Below are 22,108 nucleotides of genomic sequence, written 5' to 3' on the forward strand. Positions count from 1 at the left end.
TCCGGGTGATGGTTTTCTGCTCATATTGCCATAAACTGGGAACCACTGTATGGTCATTCGACTGCTCTCCCCATAGGGGCCCAGCAAAAGGCACACCATGGTGAGGCCCCCTTGCCTCCCCTGGGAGGAACGGTGTAGGTCTGTGCCCCAGGAATCCATAACATTTGGAGATTGGAAACTGGGTCGCATGCCTGAGCTAAAAACAATCAGTCACAGGCTAGGTGAATACAAAGTTAAGATGGAATACAGGTAGACGAGAGTGATTGATTTTCTTTGAGGGCTCACTGAAGAGTGCAGGGCATGAACTTTCAGCTCTGGGGCTAGAGATCAGGGTGCTGCCATTTTCATACCCTGCATTGGTGCTAAAAGCCTTCAGGGAGCAAAACAGCACCATATAGTGCAATCAAGAGCTGCTTACATTGAGCATGGCCCCCTGGCAAGGGGATACAATTCCACAAGAGCAAAGACACCTGAGAATCAACACAACAGGTCCTTCCTCAAGAGGACCAGCAGGAAAAACTGGCTAACACCAAGTTTACTGATCATAGAGAACTGCAAATCTTCAGCTCTTGGAGAAAACAGTATATATATAGCATTCATGAATTTTTAAATTATTCTTTAGTCTTTGTTTTTTTTTCAGCGATTTTCTTATTTTATCAATTATTTTAATCCTTTTTTAATTTTTATATATACATTACATATATATTATTTTTCATTTCTTTTCATTGTGTTTTATTTTATTTTTGTATATACATAAGTTTTTCTTTCTTTCTTATTTTGGTATCTTGTTTATTTTAACAGACCAAAATACACCCAGAATCTAGTTAATTGTTTTGTTCTATTTTCCTTCTTCTTTGATTTTTTTCTTATTTTGTTTTGTTTCTGTTCTTTTCTGGTTTATTTTGTTGGTATTTTTCTGGTGTTATTGGTGTTTTCGTCTTTTCCCTCTCGTCTATTCTTTTTTTGGACATAATGAAGAGATATAGAAACCCACCCCAAAAGAAAGAACAGGAGACAGTACTCACTGCCAGGGATTTAATCAATATGGATATAAGTAAGATGTCAGAACTAGAATTCAAAACAATAAATATTCTAGCTGGGCTTGAGAAAAGCATAGAAGACAGTACAAAATCCCTTACTGTAGAAACAAAAAACAACCTAAAATCTAATCAGATTGAAATTAAAAATGCTAATTACTGAGATAAAGTAAAAAATGGAGGCTCTAACTGCTAGGGTAAACAAGGCAGAAGAGAGTCAGTGATATAGAAGACAGAATGATGGTGAATAAAAGCTGAAAAAAAAAGAGAGAAAAACGACTACTGGATAACAAAGGGAAAATTCAAGAAATCAGCAATTCCATAAAGGGAAATAATACTCCAATAATAGAGGTCCCAGAAAAGAAAAGGGGGGAGGGGGAGAAGGTTTATTTGAACAAATTATAGCTAAGAATGGCCCTAATCTGGGAAAGGAAACAGGCACTCAAGTCCAAGAGGCACAGTGAAACTCTCTCAAAATCAATAAAAATAGATCAACACCCCAACATATAACAGCAAAGCTTGCAAATTTCAGAGACAAGGAGAAAATCCTGAAAGCAGCTCGGGACAAGAGGTACTTAACCAACAAGGGTAGAAACATAAGGCTGGCAGCATGCCTGTCCATAGAGATCTGGCAGGCCAGAAAGGACTGGCATTAAATATTCAATGTACCCATTAAATATATCATGTTCCCTATATTCCCCATTTAGGGAAAAATATGCAGCCAAGAACTTTATCCAGCAAGGCTGTCATTCAGAATAGAGGGAGAGAGGACAAACAAAACTAAGGGAATTTGTGAACACTAAACCAACCTGCGAGAAATATTAAAGGGGATCCTGTAAGTGAAGAGAGGGCCCAAAAGTAACATAGACCAGAAAGAAATTAAGACAATCCACAGAAACAAGGAATTTACAGGTAATACAATGGCACTAAATTCCTATCTTTCAATAGTTACTCTGAATGTAAATGAGCTATATGCTCCAATCAAAAGACACAGGGTATCAGTTTGGATAAAAGAGCAAGACCCACCCATAGGCTGTCTACAAGAGACTCATTTTAGACCCAAAGACATCTCCAGATTGAAAGTGAGGGGGTGGAGACCCATTTATCATGCTAATGGACCTCAAAAGAAAGCTGGGGTAGCAATCTTCATAGCAAACTAGATTTTAAACCGAAGACTATAATAAGAGGTGAAGAAGGACACTATATCATAATAAAAGTGTCTATCCAACAAGAAGACCTAGCAATTGTAAATATTTATGCCTCTAACTTGGGAGCAGCCAATTCCATAAACCAATTAATAACAAATTAAAGAAACATATTGGTAATAATACAATAATAGTAGGGGACTTTAACACCCCAATCACAGCAATGGCAGATCATGTAAGCAGAAGATCAACAAGGAAACAGGGCTTTGAATGTCACATTGGACCACATGGACTTCACAGATACATTTAGGGCATTTCATCTGAAGCAGCAGAGTACACATTCTTCTCAAGTGCACATGGAACATTCTCTAGAATAGATCACATACTGGGTCACAAATCAGGTCTCAACTAGTACCAAAAGACTGAGATTATACCCTGCATATTTTCAGACACAGTGCTTTAAAAATTGAACTCAATCACAAGAGAAAATTTGGAAGGAACACAAATACATTGAGATTAAAGAGCATCCTACTAAAGAATGATGGGTCAACCTGGAAATTAAAGAAAAATTTTTAAAAATGGAAATAAATGAAAATAAAAACATGACAGTTCAGAACCTTTGCGATGCATCAAAGGAGGTGGTCCTAAGAGGGAAGTATATAGCAATCCAGGCTTTTCTCAAAAAACAAGAAAAGTCTAAAATACACAACCTAACATTATGCCTAAAGGAGCTGGAGAAAGAACAGCATATAAAGCCTAAATCCAGCAGGAGAAGAGAGATAATACAGATTAGAGCAGAAAACAATGATATAGAAATCAAAAGAACAGCAGAACAGATCAATGAAACTAGGAGCTGGTTCTCTGAAAGAATTAATAAGATTGATAAATATCTAGCCAGACTTAACAAAAAGGAAAGAGAAAGGACCCAAACAGATAAAATCATAAATGAAAGAGGAAAGATCACAACCAATACCACAGAAATACAAACTATTACAAGAGAATATCATGAGGAACTATATGCAAACAAATTAGGCAATCTGAAAGAAATGGATGCATTCCTAGAAACATATAACTACCAAAACTGAACTAGGTAATCAAAAATCTCCCAATAAACAAGAGTCCAGGGACAGATGGCCTCCCAGTGGAATTCCACCATTTAAAGAAGAATTAATACCTATTCTTCTGAAGCTGTTCCAAAAAAGTAGAAATGGAAGGAAAACATCCAAACTCATTCTATGAGGCCAGTATTACCTTGATCCCAAAACCAGACAAAGACCACACCAAAAAGGAGAATTACAAACTAATATCCCTGATGAATATGGATGCAAAAATTCTCACCAAGACACTAGCTAATAAGATGCAGCAGTATTAAAGGATTATTCACCATGACCAAGTGGGATTTATTCCTGGGCTGCAAGGGTGGTTCAACGTCCACAAATCATTCAACATGATATACTACATTAATAAAAGATGGGATAAGAACCATATGATCCTCTCAATAGATGCAGAAAAAGCATTTGACATAATACAGCATCCTTTCTTGATTAAAACTTCCCAGTGTAGGGATAGAGGAAACATACTTCAATATCATAAAAGCCATATACAAAAAACCAACAGCAAATATTATCCACAATGGGGAAAAACTGAGAGCTTTTTCAATAATGTCAGAAATGCAACAGGATGTCCCCTCTCACCACTCTTGTTCAACATGGTACTGGAAGTCCTAGCCTCAGCAATCAGACAACAAAAAATAATAGAAGGCATCCAATCTGCAAAGAAGTCAAACTTTCACTCTTCACAGATGACGTGATACTCTATATTGAAAACCAAAAAGCTCCACCCAAAAATGACTAGAACTCATACCGGAATTCAGCAAAGTAGTAAGATAAAAAAATCAAAGAACAGAACTCAGTTGCATTTCTATACACTAACAATGAGGCAGAAGAAAGAGAAATCAAGGAATCAATCCCATTTACAACTGAACCAAAACCCATAAGATACCTAGGAATAAGCCTAACCAATATAAAGAATCTGTACTCTGAAAACTATGGAACACTTATGAAAGAAATTGAGAGAGACACAAAGAAATGGAAAAACATTCCATGCTCATGGGTTGGAAAACAAATATTATTAAAATGTCTATGCTACCCAGAGCAATCTCCACATTCAATGCAATCCCTATCAAAATACCATCAACTTTTTTTTCAGAGCTGGAACAAATAATCCTATAATTTGTATGGAACCAGAAAAGACCCCCCAAATGGCCAAAGGAATGTTGAAAAAGAAAACCAAAGCTGGTGGCATCCCAATGCTGGACTTCAAGCTCTATTACAAAGCTGTTATCAAGACAGTATGGTACTGTCACAAAAACAGACACATAGATCAATGGAACAGAATAGAGAACCCAGAAATGGACCTTCAACTCTATGGTTAACTAAACTTCAACAAAGCAGGAAAGAATATCCAAAGGAAGAAAAAGTTTCTTCAACAAATGGTGTTGGGAAAATTGGACAGCACATGCAGAAGAATGAAACTGGACCATTTTCTTATACCACACACAAAAATAAACTCAAAATGGATGAAAGACCTAAATGTGAGACAGGAATCATCAAAATCCTAGATAAGAATACAGGCAGCAACCTTTTTGACCTCAGCCACAGCAACGTCTTGCTAGACACATCTTCAAAGGCAAGGGAAACAAAACAAAAATGAACTATTGGGAATTCATCAAGATAAAAAGCTTTTGCACAGCAAAGGAAACAGTCCACAAAACTAAAAGACAACTTTTAGAATGGGAGAAGATATTTGCAAATGCCTTATCAGATAAAGGGCTAGTATCCAAAATCTACAAACAACTTATCAAACTCAACACTCAAAAAACAAATAATGCAGTCAAGAAATGGGCAGAAGACATGAAAAGACATTTTTCCAAAGAAGACGTCCAGTAGCTAAGAGGCACATGAAAAAATGCTCAATATCACTCAGCATCAGGGAAATACAAATCAAAACCACAATAAGATACCACCTCACACCGGTCAGAATGGGTAAAATTAACAACTCAGGGAACAACAAATGTTGGTGAGGATGCAGAGAAAGGGAACCCTTTTACACTGTAGGTGGGAATGCAAGCTAATGCAGCCAAATTTGAAAACAGTATGGAGGTTCCCCAAAAGTTAAAAATAGAGGCATGCCTGGGTAGCTCAGTAGGTTTAACGTCCCACTCTTGTCTTCAGCTCAGGTCATGATCTCAGGGTTGTGAGATCAAGACCCATGTCTGGCTCCCTGCTCAGTGGGGAGTCTGCTCTTCTCCTTCTCCTTTTCCCTCTGCCCCTCACCCTGCCCTCTCTACCTGCTCTGTGTGTGTGTGTGTGTGTGTATATACATATATACATATATACATATATATATAATCTTTTAAAAAAAGATAAAAATAGAGTTACCCTATGACCCAGCAATTGCACTATTAGGGGTTTATCCAAAGGATACAAACATAGCGATTCAAAAAGTCACATGCACCCCAATGTTTATAGCAGCATTGTCCACAATAGCCAAAATATGGAAAGAGCCCAGATGTCCGTTGACAGATGAATGGATAAAGAAGATGTGGTATGTATATGAAATAGAATATTATTCAGCCATCATAAAGAATTAAATCTTGCCATTTGCAACAACATGGATGGAACTAGAGGGCGTTATGCTAAGGAAAATAAGTCAGTCAGAGAAAGACAAATATATGATTTCAGTCATATGTGGAATTTAAGAAACAAAAGAGATGAGTAAAGGGGAAGGGCAGGAAAAATAAAATAAGACAAAATCAGAGAGGGAGACAAATCATAAGAGACTTTTAACTAGAGGAAACAAACCCATGGTTGCTGGAGGGGAAGTGGGTGGGGGGATGAGGTAATTGGGTGATGGGCATTGAGGAGGGACTTGATGTAATGAGCACTGAGTGTTATATGCAAATGATGAATCACTAAACTCTACCTCTGAAGCTAATAATACCCCATATGTTAATTAAATTGATTTTAACTTAAAAAATAAAAATAAAAATGGCTATGGATTCACAGGAATCATTAATTGCTTTATAAACATCTTCAATGTGAAATTACTAGTGATGGATGTTTGATAGGATTAAAGCAGCTTCCTATCAACTGCAACTAGAGAAGATTGTACAAGGTACAGTGATACACAGGCCGTACTGATCTGTACAAGTATCTTGAAGAGAGTCTTTAGGCATCTCATATTTACACAGCATGTTGTCCATTGCGTTGTTTCCAGCTGGCATTAAATACATGTTTATCTAATTGAATTTTCTTGGCCTGGCTCATGGGAGTGGGGTTTCAAGGGCACAGTCAGAAATAGCCATTTTGGGGCACCTGGGTGGCTCAGTCAGCTAAGCATCTGCCTTCCACTCAGGTGATGATCCCAGGGTCCTGGGATTGAGCCCCACATCAGGCTCCTTGCAGGGAGCCTTCTTCTCCCTCTCCCTCTGCCTCTCACCCTCACTCATGTTCTTGCACGCTCTGCTCTCTCTCTCAAATAAATAAATAAATAAATAAATAAATAAATAAATAAATAGCCATTTTATTGATATTAACCAATAATGCTCATGTGCCTCAACTGAACAGACAGGGTGAGGTGGAAGGGCAGGTCCCAGGGTTCTCTTTGGTTGTTTGCTGATTAGGAAAGATTGAGCAGCTGTCTGTGCTAAGAGTCCAAAGTGGTAGCTGCCCACTTGATTGGCTTTTAAAGATATGGAAAGGACCTCTGCTTCCTGAGGTTTATTATATCTTCTCCAAAGGGCCTAGAATTCCAGCTGTGATGGGGCAATATTCCTCTCCCTGGTTATTGGTAACCCCAGCCAGCCCTCACAATGCATTGGAGTAAAATATATACTGCTTCATGGTAAAAAATCACAGATCATGAAATCATATGAATTTAAGGTGTTTCTCCACTGAGTAGAAGATTCTACACCATTTATGTTGCTTCATCAGACCAATCCAGACAGGCAGACTTTCAGCACATGCTCTTCAACAATATTGATGAAATAAAACTATTCAGAATTAAAGGAGACTAAAGAGACATGAAAACTAAAGCAAGATTAGAAATATTTTCTTGCTAAAAAGAACATTATTGGAACTATTAGCAAAATGTGAATATGGACTCTATTTTAGATACTAATTGTATCAATGATAAATTTCCTGTATTTGATAACAGACTGTGTAAAATGTCCTTGTTCTTGGAAAAAATGCTGAAATATTTATGAATGAGGGGACATAACGGATACAATCTACCCTCAAATACTTCTAAAAATAAGACTAATAAAGCAAATGGGAGGGAAATGTTAAGATTTGGTAGTCTGGGTGATGGGTATGTGGGAATTCTTTGTTCCATTTTTGAAATTTTCTGTGAACTTGAAATTATCTCAAACTGACAAGTCAAAAACAACTAAGTGGTCCTGGATTTGTAGCATCCTCAGGTGACTGACTGAGGGGAACTTGAATCCTCTCTATTAAATTGTCTCCAAATTAGGCCTCATAGACTCTTACAGATAAGATCTCAAAGAACATGAAAGCATCATAACAATTATTTTTTAAAAATTAGGAAACAAGTCATCAAAGGGAAAAACAGCAAAAACAACAAATAGCAGAATCTGATTTGTTAGGACATGAGATATTAGGGTGACCAACTGTCCCAGTCTGCCCAGGACTGAGGCATGTTTCAGGACACTGAACTTTCAGTGCTAAAATCAGGACAATGCTGGGCAAATAAAAATTACTGTTGGGTGCCTGGGTGGCTCAGTTGGTTAAGTGACTACCTTCGGCTCATCAGGTCATGATCCTGGAGTCCTGGGATGAAGTCCCGCATCAGGCTCCCCGCTCAGCAGGGAGTCTGCTTCTCCCTCTGACCCTCCCCCCTCTCATGTGCTCTCTCCCTCTCTTATTCTCTCTCTCAAATAAATAAAATCTTTAAAAAAATTATTGTTTATTCTAAAATACAAAACAAGAACTAAGTATAATTTAATATTTTTTTAAAAAATAAAGTGTGCCAAAAAGAAGAGCAAGGAAAAGGCTATCAGAGACAAGAAGGTTTATTTGACAAAGAACCAAATAAAATTTCTAGAAATAACAAAATAATAATTATCATAATTTAAAACAAAATGGAAGACTTAATTGGTAGAGTATAAATTTATGAAGAGAGTTCTTATATATCAAATGGTTGATCTGAAGATATCACCCAGAATGGAGCACAGATAATAAAAAGATAGAAAATATGAAGAAAAAAAACAGGAAGCAAGAAGATGAGATATGAAGAAAAGAGTGAGAGATCTAGTATAATTCTAATAAAAAAAATGAGTGTCCAGCAAAGAAATCAGTGAAATTACCTACAAAGAAATGAAATTTTAATGAGGGCTGACTGTCAAAAACAATAGTAAAAAGAAAACAATGCAATACGATTTTCAGAGTACTGAAAAAAATTATTGAAAACCCCCAAATGCATACCAAAAGTGACTATCTTTTGTTTATAATGGTGATGTCTTTATTACTAACAGTTCATCAGAAATTCCAAGTATGTACTTAGAAAGTAAAAAAATAACCCCCCCCCAGAAGATCTGAAAGCAAGAAGGAATGATGATCAAATAAATTTTGAATATATGGTAAATCTAAAAACTTGTCATGAGAAAAACAATGAGAACTATAAAAATTACATTGGTGTTCAAGGGTCTTTAAAAAGACAAGATGGAATTTATGTCCTAGACAATAATAATATAAAATCTAGAGGTGAGGTGATCAGAGATAGAGTGTTCTAGGCCTTTCTGTTATTATGTATGCTATTAACAATAATACTGTGTGCTAACAGCACATAGATAGGCAGTATAAGTAGAATATAAAGTCTAGAAATAAATCTAAATACATAAAGGAATTTAGTATGTTATATACTGTGGTATATATCAAAAAATGACAGAAAAATGGGCTATTAATGAATGACATTAGGACAGTTAGATATGATGGAGAAATAAAGGAGTGAATTCTCATAAAAATTAAATTCCAAGTAGGTCAAATATTTAAATATAAAAAATAAACAATAAAACTCTAAAAGAAAATAGGAGATAATTTTTTCTAATCTTCAGAAAGGAAATAACTTTCTATCCATGACCCAATCCAGAAACATTAAAAAAAAAAAAAAGAAGCCTGATGAATTGAATTCCATGAATATAAAATGCTGTATGGTGAAAAAAGTCAAAAAACAAATAAAATTATTGAGGAAATACATGTGCAATATATAACAAAGACAAAGGGAAATAAAACTTCCTTCTGTGTTAAAATTTCCTAAAAATTTCCTAGAAATCATTCAGGAAAAGATGAACAACCCAATTGGAAATTAGACCAAGGATATGAAAAATTAGTTGACAATAGAGGAAATACAAATAATCCTTAAATGTGAGAGATGTTCAAATGATTTAATAATAAAGAAAATGATGCAAAATTAGAACTATACCATGACAAAATTTCAGCCATTTGATAAACATCCAAAAGTTTCAGCTATTTGATAAACATCCAAAAGTTATCCAAACAAACTATTGAAAGTTTAGGCAAAAACAAGCATTCTCATATGTTTATGGAAATGTAAATTGGCACTATTCCTATTGAGGAAAACTTGGCAAAGCTATCAATATTTAAAAGATATATAACTTGTGGAGTGGCTGGCTGGCTCAGTCAGTAGAGCATGTGACTCTTGATCTTGGAGTTGTGAATTCAAGCCCCATGTTGCACATAGAGCTTACTTTAAAACTAATTAGTAAAATTAAAAAGCTGTATTGGCTGATTTCTGTTACCATATGTACAAAGGTAATTATATTCAAAAAATTTTTTTAAAAAAATATAAAACTTATAACCCTTTACTTATTTCTAGGACTTTATTTTAAAAAGCATAATATTTTTCATTTTATAATTATATTAATGACAAAAGAATGAGGAAAATTTAGATATCTATAAATAGTTGTCAGGTCAAAAGGAATTTATAGAATAAAGTATTGTACAGCTGTAAAATAAATGAAGTTCTCTATATGCTGATATGGAAAGTGTTCAAGGATTTTTGTTGTAAAAACAAAATATAGTATGTATATTATGCAACCTTATGTTATAAAAGTAATAAAAATAAGAATATGTGTTTCTAGGGGCACTTGGGTGGCTCAGGCAGTTAAGTGTCTGCCTTCGGCTCAGATCATGATCCCAGGGTCCTGAAACTGAGCCCCACATTTGGCTCTCTGCCCAGTGGGGAGCCTGCTTCTCCCTCACCCTCTGCTTGCTGCTCTGCCTGCTTATCCTCTCTCTCTCAAATAAATAATATCTTTTTAAAAAATGGGGGGAACTTCCTCCTTAAAAAATACATTAAAAAAAAGAATACGTATTTCTACTTGTTATGTAAAGTAAATCTGAAGAATACACAAGGGAATTATAATAATAGTTATCTACTTTGCAGAGAAAGGAGTCAAGAATGACAGAAAAAATGTAGTTGGGAAAAAGACATGGGAGAAATTTAAAATATAAAAATTAAAGTAGAGTTGTTAATTTTTGAACAATGTAAATGCCTTATATATTTAAAGAAATTCTATTTTAGAAGACTTTTGTTTCACTGATTTAGAAAAATATATAATTGAACAGAAGTCCTATTTACAAGTGCTATGCATATAACAAAAATGTGGAAAGTTTAAATATAAAAAGAGAAATAAATTTAAAAGAACTGAAATAATATAGAATATGTTCCCAGATCACAAATTAAAATAATAAAAATTAAAATATCTTTTAAAAGTCCAAATATTTAATATTAAACAGTATACTTCTAAGAAACTCATGGTTTAAAAGAAGAAATCACATGAGAGTTTACAAAATATTTTTTATTTTTTTTAATTTTTTAAAAATTTATTTGAAAGAGAGTGAGAGAGCATGATTAGGAGCAGGGCAGAGGGAGAGGGACAAGCAGACTCCCAGTTGAGTGGGGAGCCAGACATGGGGCTCTATCCCAGGACCCTGAGATCATGACCTGAAGTCAGATGCTTAACCGACTGAGCCACCCAGGTGCCCTGGGTTTACAAAATATTTTAAGTTTAATAAAATTAATATTTAACATATAAAAATTTGTGAAATTACAGTTAAAACACTTCTAGAAGAGAATAATTGGAAATGTTTATAGGAATAAAATACAAAATTAAAACTTTACCATGATATAATTTTTCAGACTTCAATGAATAAAGCATCCATCTTAATAACAAATGCTAAATAAGAAGAATGAAAATAATAAAGATAAAAACAGAAATCAATGAAATAGGAAAGCAAAAAAATAAAAACTAATGAAACAAAAAAAGCTGAGTACTTGAAGAAAGTGATAAAATTAGTTATTGGAAAACTGAACTGACATTGAATCATAGTGCACACAAGGCACAAACTTGTGCTATGAATCTAACCAAATTGATTGCCCATTAAATATTATGATGTTCCATAGTATTCAAATAAGAACTAGCATCTTTAGGGGCGCCTGGGTGGCTCAGATGGTTAAGCGTCTGCCTTCGGCTCAGGTCATGATCCCAGGGTCCTGGGATCGAGCCCCGCATCCGGCTCCCTGCTCCGCGGGAAGCCTGCTTCTCCCTCTCCCACTCCTCCTGCTTGTGTTCCTTCTCTCGCTGTGTCTGTTTCTGTCCAATAAATAAAAAAAAAGAACTAGCATCTTTGTGTGTCAATTATACTTCAATTAAAAAAATAATAAGCTTTATAAAACGGGATGAGATAAACATGCAATTGGATTTGTATTTGTGATTTTAGTAAATATATTTATATATTTAATGTATATATAGTGTATCGGTTTAGAACATGTGAGTCATTCTAAACTTTTTGCTGTTTTGGAACTGTTTTTTTCATTTAACAGTATATCATAAACCTTTTTCTGTACCAATGTTTACTGTGTTATTTGTCATTCAGTGGAAGCATAGTCTTAAAATATATTATACCAATTTTCAAAATATAAAAATAAAATAAACATTACAAATCTCGAGAAAAAAAGGACCAGAATCTCATAATATCATATTCAAAATGTCTACAGTAAAATCAGCAAATGAAGAAAGAGAAAAATCTAAATTCACACGGGAAAGGACAACAGAAACCAAAACTGAGATGACACAGATGCTGGAATTGTCTAACAAAGATTTTACAGCAACTACTATACAAAAGTTCTAACAATCATAAACACACTTAAAATAAATGGGAAAATAGAGAATCTCAGGAAAGAAATAGAAGGTATAGAAAAATATAAATATCTTTTCATTTCTGGATGGACACTTGGTTTGCTTCCATAGCTTGGCTATTGTGAATAATGCTGCAGTAAGTATATAGGGATGCATATATCTTTTCAAATTAGTGTTTCATTTTCTTTGGGTAAATACCCAGGAGTGAAATTACTGAATCATATGGTAATTCTATTTTTAATTTTTTAAGAAACCTCCATACTGTTTTCCACAGTGGCTCTACCAATTTCCATTTCCACCAGAAGAAGATGTGGTGTGTGTGGTATGTACGTATGCATGTATGTATGTATGTGCACACACGCGATGGAATAATACTCAGCCATAAAAAAGAGTGAGATCTTGCCATTTACAGTGACATGGATGGACCTAAAGGATATAATACTAAGTGAAATAAGTCAGAGAAAGACAAATACGATGTAATTTCAACCATATGTGGAATTTAAGAAACCAAACAAAGAAAAAAAGAGACAAACAAAAAACAGACTCTTAAATACAAGTAACAAACTGGTAATTGCCAGAGAGGAGATGGGTGGGGGAAGGTGAAATAGACAAAGGGTATTAAGAATACACTTATCTTGAGGAGCACTGAGTAATGTATAGGATTAGTGAATCATTATATTGTATATTAGAAACTAATATAGCATTGTACATTAATTATACTTCAATAAAAAAGAAAAAATAAAATTTTTAAAATTAAAAAAGAAAAAAATTAGCTTACCAAAAAAATCAAAATTAAAAAATTTACTGGATGGGCTTAGTAGAAAATTGAAAACAACAGAATAGTCAGTGAACTTGAAGAAACATCAATGAAAATTATCCAATCTAAACAAAAGAAAAGAATTTGAAATAAATAGAACGTCAAGGACCTGTAGGACAGTAACATATTTGTCTAATAATCAAGCCATCAGATTCCATTAAAGTCAGGAGACAAACTGTAGTTCCGGGAAAAAAAAAAAAGGCTAAAAACAGCCCGTGCATATGTAAAGCAGAACAAAACCCTACAGAAACCCTATAAAAACCTACAGTGGATCAACATACAAATTATGTAGTCCTAGAAGAAGAAAGAAAAAAAGGGTAGAAAGATTATATGTGGAAATAATGGCTGAGAACATCCCATGTATAAAGCAAGATAAAACCCTACAAAAGCTGAAGAAGCTCAGTGAACCCCAAACAGGATAACACCACAGAAATCCAGGTCCAGACAAATCATAATCAAACTACCAAAAACTAAAAACATAATACAAACATTGAAAGAAGCCCAAAGTAAACAATTACCTTTAGAGGAATGGCAACTTGAATTACTGTGGGTTTCTTATAAGAAAGCATGGAGGCCAGAGGAATTGAGAGGAATTGGCACACCATTTTTTTTTTATTCTGAAAGATAATTATCAACCCAGAATTTTATTTCCAATGAAAAAATCTCATAGAATAAAGGTGGAATAATGACTGCATTAGTTTGCTAGGGCTGCTATAATAATGTCCTACAAACTGGGTGTCTTAAACAACAACAAAAAATTATTCTCATGGTCCTAGAGACTAGAAGTCTGAAATCAAGGTGTCCACAGGGTGGGTTCCTTCTGAGGGCTGTCAGGGAAGGGCCTATTCCAGGCTTCTCCCTCTGGCATGAGATGGACATATTCTCCTTGCATTATCTTCCCTCTATGTGTCTGCCTTTATTTAGATTTCTCATTTTTATAAGGACATCAGTCATATTGGATTAAGGTTCACCCTAATGACCTCATTTTAACTTGATTATCTTTGTAAAGACCCTGCTGTCATATGAGGATACATTCTGATCTACTGCAGGTTAGGATTCCAATGCATCTTTTGGTTAGGTGTGGGTGATAATGCAAATCAATAAAGGCATTTTCAGAAAAGAGAAAATTAAGAGAATTTATTGTTAGGCCTACTCAAAAAGAACTGCTAAAGGAAACTGTTTAGACAAAAGGTAAATGACACCAGAAGGAAACATGGGATATCAGGAATGACAGACCAACAATAGAAGTCATAAATAGCTGAGTAAATATAAATAGTTCTTCAAAATATAATTGACAGGGGCGCCTGGGTGGCTCAGTCGTTAAGCGTCTGCCTTCGGCTCAGGTCATGATCTCGGGGTCCTGGGATTGAGCCCCCACATCGGGCTCCCTGCTCGGCAGGAAGCCTGCTTCTTCCTCTCCCACTCCCCCTGCTTGTGTTCCTTCTCTCACTGTGTCTATCTCTGTCAAATAAATAAAATCTTTTTAAAAATAAATAAAATATAATTGACAGTTGAAAGTAGTTTTTAATATATATAAGTAAAATATATAACAACTATAACAAAAAGGAGAGGGTAAAGGGAGCTATGTGTGATAATGTTTTCTAATTCAACTTAAGTGGTAAACTGTTGATTCTAAGTAGACTATAAACAGTTATGTGTGTGTGTGTACACAATATATATATATATATATATACACACACAAATGTATACAATGTACACAATACTATATATATAATACACACACACACACACAATGTATACGATACTACATACACACACACACACAATCCCTAGAACAACCATACAAATCAGAGAGGTAAAGTCAGAATTACAATAGATTTATTGAAATAAACTACACAAAAATGTTTAAATAGCCCAAAAGAAGGCAGGAAATGGAAAACAGAGGGACCAAAAAAGAGTGCAAACAAAAACAAATAATAAAATGGTAGACCTGAGGGGCGCCTGAGTGGCTCAGTCAGTTAAGCGGCTGCCTTCAGCTCAGGTCATGATCCCAGTGTTCTGGGATCGAGCCCCACATCGGGCTCCCTGCTCATCAAAGAGCCTGCTTCTCCCTCTCCCTCTGCCTGCCACTCTGCCTACTTGTGCTATCTTTCTGTCAAATAAATAAATAAAGTCTTTTTAAAAAAATGGTAGATCTAAATCCAAACATATTAATAATTTTATTAAGGGTAAATACACCAACTTGAAAACATGAATTGTGAGAATAGATTTTTAAATTTATTTTTCTTTGTTTATTTATTTGTTTTTGAGTACAGGTGACACACAATGTTACCTCAGTTTCAGGTATACAACATAGTGATTCAACAAGTTTATACATCATGCTATACTGACCGCCAAGTGTAGCTCCCATCCATCACCAAACAACACTATTACAATATCATTGATTATATTCTTTATGCTGTGCATTTTATTACCATGATTTATCATTCCATAACTGGAAGCCTGTATCTCCAATTCCCCTTCACCCACTTTGCCCATCCCTCCCAACCTCCTCCCTTCTGGCAACCAGAGTGTTAGCTTAGTTTGTTCTCTGTAGTTCTAGGTCTGATTCTGATTTTATTCATTTCTTTTTTTAGATTCCACATATGAGTGAAATCATATGACATTTGTCCTTTTCAGTCTGACTTACTTCACTTAATGTACCACCCTCCAAGTCCATCCATGTTGTTGCATATGGAACAATCTCATCATTCTTTATGGCTGAGTAATATTCCATTGTATGTATGTGTGTGTGTATGTGAGTATAAAACATCTTCCTTACCCATTTATCTATTGACATACACAGGTTCCTTCCCTATCTTGGCTACTGTAAATAATGCTGCAATAAAAACAGATGTGCATATATCTTTTCAAATTAGTGTTTTTCTTTTTGGGGGGGTAAATATCCAGTAGCAGAATTATTGGATCATATAATATTGCTATTTTTAACTTTTTGAGGAACCTCCATACCATTTTCCACAGTGGCTGTACCAATTTGCATTCCCACCACCAGCGCACAAGAGTTCCTTTTTGTCCACATCCTAGTCGAGACTTGCTATTTCTTGTGTTCTTGATTTTATCCATTCTGACAGGTGTAAGTAGTATCTCATTTGTGGTTTTGATTTGCATTTCCTCAATGATGTGACGTTAGACATCTTTTCATGTGTCTGTTTGCCATCTGTCGGTCTTCCTTGGAAAACTGTCTATTCAGGTACTCTGCCGTTTCTGAATCAGATTTTTTTTTTTTTTTTGGTGTTGAGTTGTATAAGTTCTTCATGTATTTTGGATATCAACCCCTTATTGGATATATCATTTGCAAATATCTTCTTCCATTCAGTAGGTTGCCCTTTTTGTTGTTGATGGTTTCCTTCATTGTGCAAAAGCTTTTTATTTTGATGTCTCAATAGCTTGTTTTTGTTTCCCTTGCCTCTGGGGACCTACCTAGAAAAAAGTTTCTATAACTGATGTCAGAGAAGTTATTGCCTGTGTTCTCTTCTAGGATATTTATGATTTCAGGTCTCACATTTAAGTCTTCAATCTATTTTGAGTTTATTTTGGTGTATGGTGTAAGAAAGACAATTTCATTCTTTTACATGTAGTTGTCCAGTTTTCTCAGTTCCATTTATTGAAGAGTCTTTTCCCCCTTGTATATTCTTATTAACTACTTTGTTGTAGATTAATTGACCATATAAGTGTAGGCTTATTTCTGGGCTCTCTATTCTGTTCCACTGATCTTTATGTCTATTTTTGTGCCTGTACCCTACTGTTTTGATTACTACAGCTTTGTAGTATATACTGAAATCTGGGATTATGATACCTCCAGTTTTATTCTTTTTTCTCAAGATTGCTTTGTCTATTTGGGACCTTTGTGGTTCCATACAAATTTTAATATTATTTGTTCTACTTCTGTGAAAAATACTCTTGGTATTTTAATTGGGATTGCATTGGATCTGTAGATTGCTTTGGATAGTATAGACATTTTAATATTATTAATTCTTCCAATCCATAAGCATGTAATATATTCCCATCCATTTGTGTTGTCAATTTCTTTCATCAGTGTTTTATAGTTTTCAGAGTACAGATCTTTCACATTTTTGGTTAAGTTTATCTGAGGTATTTTATTCTTCCTGGTGCAATTTTAAATTAAGTTGTTTCCTTTATTTCTCATTCTCTGTCATTATTAGTGTATAGAAACATTATCAATATTTGTGTATTAATTTTGTATCTTACACTTTATTGAATTCATTTATCAGTTCTAAGTAATTTTTTGGTGGAGTCCTTAGGATTTTCTATGTATAATATCATGTCATCTGCCAATAGCGACAGTTTAACTTCATTATCAATATAGATGTCACTTATTTCCTTATTTTATCTGCTGTGACTACATTGAATAAAAGTGGTGAGAGTGGGCATTCTTGTCTTCTTTCTGATTTTAGAGGAGGAAAAGTCCTCAGTTCTTCACCACTGATTATGATGTTAGCTGTGGGTTTTTCATATATGACCTTTTTACATTGAGGTATGTTCCATCCAAACCCCCTTTTTGAATGTTTTTATCATGAATAGGTGTTGAATTTCATCAGATGCTTTTTCTACATCTATTGAGTAGATCACATAATTTTTATCCTTTGTTTTGTTGGTGTTATGTATCATGTTGATTGAGTTGAAAATATTGAAACATTCTTGCATCCTTGAAATACATCTCACTTGATCATGGTGAAGATCCCTTTAATGTATTGTTGAATGTTGTTTCCTAATAATTTGTTGAGGATTTTTGCTTCTATGCTTATTAGGAATATTTGTCTGCAGTTTTCTTTCTTTTTTTTTTGTGGTGTCTTTGTCTGGTTTTGGTTTCAGGGTAATTCTTTTTTTTTTTTTTAAAGATTTATTTGACAGAGAGAGACACAGCGAGAGGGAACACAAGCAGGGGGAGTGGGAGAGAAGCAGTCTTCCCGCTGAGCAGGGAGCCCGATGTGGGGCTCGATCCCAGGACCCTGGGATCATGACCTGAGCCGAAGGCAGACGCTCAATGACTGAGCCACCCAGGCGCCCCTCAGGGTAATTCTAACCTCCAAGAATTTATTTGTAAGCTTTCCTTCTTCTCCTATTTTTGGAGTAGTTTTAGGAGAGTAGCTAATTCTTCTCTGAATGTTAGGTTGAATTCATCTGTGAATCCATCTGATCCTAGACTTTATTTTTTTAAGTTTTTTGATTACTGATTCAATTTTGTCACTAGTAATTGGTCTGTTCAGATTTTCTATTTCTTCCTGAAACAGTTTTAGAAGACTGTACATTGTATGTTGTATGTATTGTATGCTGTATGTTTGGAAGATGTAGGAATTTACCCATGTCCAGTTTGTTGACATACACTTTTTTGTAGTATTCTCCTATATTTTTTTTTTGTATTTCTGTGGTGTAAGTTTACTTCTCCTGTCTTGTTTCTGATTTTGAGTCCTTTCTTTTTTTCTTGATGAGTCTAGCTAAGGGTCTACCAATTTGCTACCTTTCAAAGAACTAGCTCTCAGTTTCATTGATTTTTTTTTTCTTTTTTTGTCTCTATGTCATTTATTTCTCCTCTGATATTATTTCCTTCCTTTTGCTCACCTTGGGCTTTGTTTTTCCTTTTCTAATTCCTTTAGATTAAGGTTAGATCATTTGAGCTTTTTCTTGTTTTTTTAAGGTAGGCCTGTATCATTATATATTTACCTCTTAGAACTGCTTTCACTGCATTCCAAAGATTTTGGACTGTTGTTTTCATTTTCATTTATCTCTATGTATTCTTTTTATTTATTCTCTGATTGCTTCATTAATTCCTTCATTGGTTTAGTATTATGTTGTTTAGCTTCCAAGCATTTGTGGGGTTTCTTTTTCCAGTGTTTCTCTTGTGATTCATTTCTAGTTTCATACTGTTGTGGTTGGAAAAGATGTATGGTATGATTTCAGTCTTGAATTTATTGAGGCTCCTTTTGCAGCCTATGATGTGATCTATTATGTAGAATGTTCCATGTGCACATGAACAGAATGTGTATTTTGTTGTTTTTGGATGGGATGTTTTGTATGTATTTCTTATGTTCATCTGGTATAATGTTTTAGTCAAAGACATTGTTTTCTTGTTGATTTTCTGCCTGGGTGGTGCTTCCATTGATGTAAGTGGAGTATTAAAGTCCCCCATTATTATTGTATTGCCATCAATTTCTCTCTTTATGTTTGTCAATATTTCATGTATTTAGGTGCTCAAGTGTTGGGTGTGTAGTGTAGGTATTTATAATTGTTGTATCCTCTTGTTGGATTGGCTCTTTTATCATTATGTAATGTCCTTCTTTGTATCTTGTTACAGTCTTTATTTAAAGTCTGTTTTGGGGGTTCTGGGTGGCATAGTCAGTTGAGCATCTAATTCTTGGTTTCAGCTCAGGTCATGATCTCAGGGTCTGCTTAAGACTCTCTCTCCCTCTGCCCTTCCCCTCTGAGTGCTCTCTTTCTGTCTGTCTCTCTCTCTCAAATAAATAAATCTTTTTTAAAAAGGTCTATTTTTTTGATATAAGTTTGTTACCCTGGCATTTTTCACTTTCATTTGAATGGGAAATGTTTTTCCATCTTTTCATTTTCAGTCTGTGTGTGTCTTTAGGTCTGAGACAAGTCTCATAGGAAGCATATAGATGGGTCTTGTTTTTTATCCATTCTGTCACTTTATATGTCTTTTGATTGGAGCATTTAGGCCATTGACATTTAAAGTAATTATTGATAGGTATGTACTTACTGCCATTTGTTTTCTGGTTTTTTTTTTTTCTTTGAAGTTCTTCTCTGTTCCTTTCTTCTTTTCTTTCTCTCCTTTGTGATTGATATGTTCCTACAGTGTTATGTTTGGCTTTCTTTCTCTTTGTTTTTTGTGTACCTATTGTAGGTTTTAGTTTATGGTTACCATGAGGTTCTTATATAACATCCTAAGTATATAGCAGCCCATATTAAGTTGATGGTCATTTAAGTTCAAACACATTCTAAGAAACAAGCTTCCTATTTTTTACTTCCTCCTCCACATTTTATGTATATGCCATTGTACTTTACATGTTTTTCTTCATTATTTTCTCATATCTAATTATGGACATTTCTTTTCCACTTAAAGAAATCCTTTTAGTATTTCTTGTAAGGCTGGTTTAGTGGTGATAAACTCTTTTTTTGGCTTGGGAAACTCTCTCCTGTAAGCCTGAATGATAATCATGTTGGGTAGAGTACTCTTGGTTGTAGTTTTTTTTCTTTCAGTACTTTGAATATATCATGCCACTTTCTTCTGGCCTGCAGAATTTCTGCTGAAAAATCAGCTGATAGTTTTATAGCATTTACCTTGTAGGTAATTTTTGCTTCTCCCTTGCTGTTTTTAAAGTTCTCTCTTTAACCTTTAACATTTTAATTATTATGTGTCTTGTAGACCTCCTTGGGTTTATATTGTTTGGAACTCTCTGTATTTCTTTAACCTAGATGTCAATTTCCTTCCCTGGGTTAGGGAGGTTTTCAGCTTCATTTCTTCCAATAGGTTTTCTACCCCTTTCTCTCTCTTCCTCTTCTGGGACCCCTATAATGCAGATGTTTTTTTACTTCACGTTGTCTAAAAGATCCCTTAACCTGTCATTTTTTTTAGTCTTTTCTCTTCTGCTGTTTAGCTTGTGTGTTTTCCATTACTCTGTGTTCCAGATTTCTGGTACATTCTTCTGCATCTGCTAATCTACTATAGATTTCATCTAGTGGGTTTTAAAATTTTCAATTATTGTATTCTTCAGCTCTAATTCCTTTTTTATATTTACTATCTCTATTAAAGGTCTCTCTCTAGCATGATGAGCATCTTTGTGTTCATTAAATTATTTCTCAGGTATTTTGCTTCTCTCCATTTCCGTTAGTACTCTTTCTGAGGTTTTTGTCTTATTCTTTCTTTTGAAGCATATTCTTCTGTCTTCTCATTTGGCTTGTCTTTCTGTGTTTGTTTCTAGGATTAGGCAGGGCAACTACTTCCCCTAAACTCAAGGAATGGTTATCCTCTATCTACACTGTGTGTGCTTGGTGAATTTTGCTGGCTTGCTAGAGCTGTGGCTGGTGTGAGCTGGGGTTCCAGGGCTCTCCAATCAGTGGGGGTGCCCTGGCAGGACAGCTAAGACTAAAGTAAGTGCAAACCAGGTTGTCCTAGGGTTTTATATACTGAGACAGATCTGGCAGGGCAGCTGAAGCTGAATTGGATGCAAGCTGGAGTATCTTATGGTGATTTATACCAGGGGTGCCTTAGCTGGGTAATAGAGCTGAAACCAATATGAATGGGAATGTTCAGGGCACTCTGTGTAGGTGGTGCCCTGGCAGGGCAGCTGAAACAAATGCAGGCATGGGTTTGGGTTCTCAGGGGGCTCTGCACAGAACACACCCCAGCAAAGTGGCTAGATATGGAGATGTCAGGAGGTTCTGGGTGCTCTCTACTGTGGGTGCCCTAGCACTCAATCTAACGCCAAAGTGATGTGGTCCTGGAGTGTTCTGGGGTGCTTTGCATCTGTTTCACCTTGATGCAAAGGCTGGAACCAGAGATGTCCTGGTGGGCACTGCCCTGTTGCTACCTTGGTGGTATGGCTGGGGCTAGTGTGGGCCAGGGGCCCAGGGCTCACTGAGGTGGCAGGCCCAGTAGGGTGCCAGGATTGTGCACTGCTCTGTGCTTTCAAGATTGTGGAGGGGAGGCAGTGTAGATGGTGTCCATTAGCCCTTCTTACCCAGAGAGTGTTCCAGCAGTTCCCCCTGTTATTTGGCAGAATTCTAGGGCTAGCTCTTTTATATACTAGTTGTTTATTTATTTATTTATTTATTTATTTATTTATTTATTTATTTATTTATTTATTTATTTATT

The sequence above is a fragment of the Neomonachus schauinslandi genome, chromosome 14 (genome assembly GCF_002201575.2).
Source record: "Neomonachus schauinslandi chromosome 14, ASM220157v2, whole genome shotgun sequence".
In the NCBI taxonomy this organism is placed as follows: domain Eukaryota; kingdom Metazoa; phylum Chordata; class Mammalia; order Carnivora; family Phocidae; genus Neomonachus; species Neomonachus schauinslandi.